This window comes from Pinus tabuliformis, chromosome 3_2, assembly GCF_031772625.1.
Source record: "Pinus tabuliformis cultivar Carrire ecotype Pingquan chromosome 3_2, CPIR1, whole genome shotgun sequence".
In the NCBI taxonomy this organism is placed as follows: Eukaryota; Viridiplantae; Streptophyta; class Pinopsida; order Pinales; family Pinaceae; genus Pinus; species Pinus tabuliformis.
This window is the reverse complement of record NC_142302.1, coordinates 371,725,009-371,727,113: the sequence shown is the minus strand read 5'-3', so window position 1 is coordinate 371,727,113 and position 2,105 is coordinate 371,725,009. Positions and strand designations below refer to the sequence as shown.

Sequence of the window (2,105 nt, the reverse complement as noted above, 5' to 3'; positions counted from 1 at the left end):
CAGGTACATGTCAACGAATACATTCCAATCCTACACATACGTTTATTTGTCATCTTGATGTGCACATGGCTACATTGATAGTATTCTTATACTTGAAAGAGATTTTGTTTTTCAAGTAGTGTAGGACAAGAAAGGAAATAAAAAAATGAAATATAACAGGAAAAAATAAAATCTCAAGTCAAAACCTCCTTTGAGGCACCTGAGATTGGCTCATTGACTGAAAACATCCATGAGGTGATCAATGGGTTGGAAAAAAGGGAAGAAAGAGAAAAATAAAATATCCTAGGTGAAAACCTCTTTTGAGGCACCTAGGTAGACCTACTAGTTGAAAACCTCATTAAGGTGGCTAGTAGGCCTAGAAGAAAAAAAAGGAAAAAGTAAAAAATATTTGCTGCATGTATCTCTCTCTCATGAATGCGGGTGCTCTCCAACCTCTATAAGAAATAAAACCAAGTTAGCCACCAAAAGAAAAGTTGATCAAAAGCCTAGTCAAAGGAAGCCAAACATAGAATTTTTCCTCCTTTGTGCAGATGCTCCAGAAGGACCAAGGCCATTCCAATCCATCACCTTCATCCTTTTCCACCATCCACTCATCATTCCAAGATTTTACCACTCATTTTCCTTGTTGTCCTAACATGCTACATGAATGTTGGACACAGATTGTCATTGATGTCAATATGGCAATATTCGAGGAGCAGATAGACGATAAAGATGGAGACTGCGTATGATTTGGGGAGAAAGATGATCGAAGGTTTGAGCAAGGAGAAGGTCCAAAGTGGGGATGTGATTGTGATCGGGGAAGATTACGAATTTGGGGCGGTCTTTTGCGAGGTCCAGGGATTATGATGCAATGGGGCTGCAGACCAAGTTCGTATAGTGCCCGGATGGAGAGCTTTAGAAATGCAAAGAAGTGGTGCATTGCGTTATGCTGCATGAGATCGATATCATCAATAGCAGGATGCAAGGGTTTCTGGCCCTCTTTACAGGAGATACTGGAGAGATCCGTTCTGAAGTGAGGGAACAGATTGACAGTAAAGTTGCTGAATGGAGGGAAGAAGGCAAAGCTAAAATTGTACCAGGTGTGCTTTTTATTGACAAAGTCCATATGCTTGACATTGAATGCTTCTCATTTTTGAATCATGCTCTAGAGAATGAGATGGCACCGATATTGGTTGTTGCAACAAATCGTGGCATCAAAAAAATTCTTGCAACAAATTACAAGTCTCCACATGGTATACCCATTGATCTGTTAGACCGCCTGCTCATTATTTCAACACAGCCATACATGGAAGATGAATGTGAGCCATCAGATCAAAGAGGAGTAGATCCAATGGTTGTCACACGTGGAAGACGCACGGAGATTAATGCACGGGAGAACAATGGTTTTGAGCGGCAGGTGGTTTCCTCGCACCGCTTATTGGGGCTCGGTGGTATCCGTATACGATGGCGCGATCCCGTAAGATCACGACGCGTGGTAGAAAAAAACCACCGCCCCCGTGGGTTAACATGCAGACAAGTCGCGCGATCAGGGCTTGCGACTACCATCCGATCATGCAACGGACGGTTAGATGATGAGGAAAGTGCGTGGGGTTTAACACCACCCTCGCAGGTTAATGTGCGTGCAAGTCGTGCGATCAGGGCTTGCGACTACCGTTCGATCGTGCTACAGATAGTCAGATGACGAGGAAAGTGTGCGGGGTTTAATCATGCAGTAAACATAGTGGAGACCATCGGATCGTGGGTGACCGACGGTGGAGATCAAGGCGGGTTTAGTCGCATGGGTTTCCGACTGTTATGACAGGGAAACGGTGAATTTGAGGATTTGGCAAGGAAAGATGACTTTTCACAGAGTTATAGAGTAAAAATGGAGGTAGCAGGGTTTATTTGATCCTCGAGTTGTTGGATTATAGCAGAGCTAACAATTGTAATTCGGCAACTCTTCTGCATTAATGTGACCTGTAAGAATTTGATGAATCTGAATAGACAGAGGAATCCATGGATCAAGGAGCTGAAAGATCAAGCAAGTCAAAGGAAACAACAATGATCGAGGAGGAAGCCAAAGGGGCGGAGGAAAGCGGAAACGAAGAGTCAAAGACATCTGAGAT

The 2,105-nt window shown here is 43.5% G+C and overlaps 1 pseudogene; it reads left to right on the top strand.

Moving 5' to 3' along the window:
- Nucleotides 1-925: 925 nt before the first annotated feature.
- On the top strand, nt 926-1,681 carry LOC149180965 (uncharacterized; annotated as a pseudogene).
- The last annotated feature ends 424 nt before the right edge of the window (nt 1,682-2,105 follow it).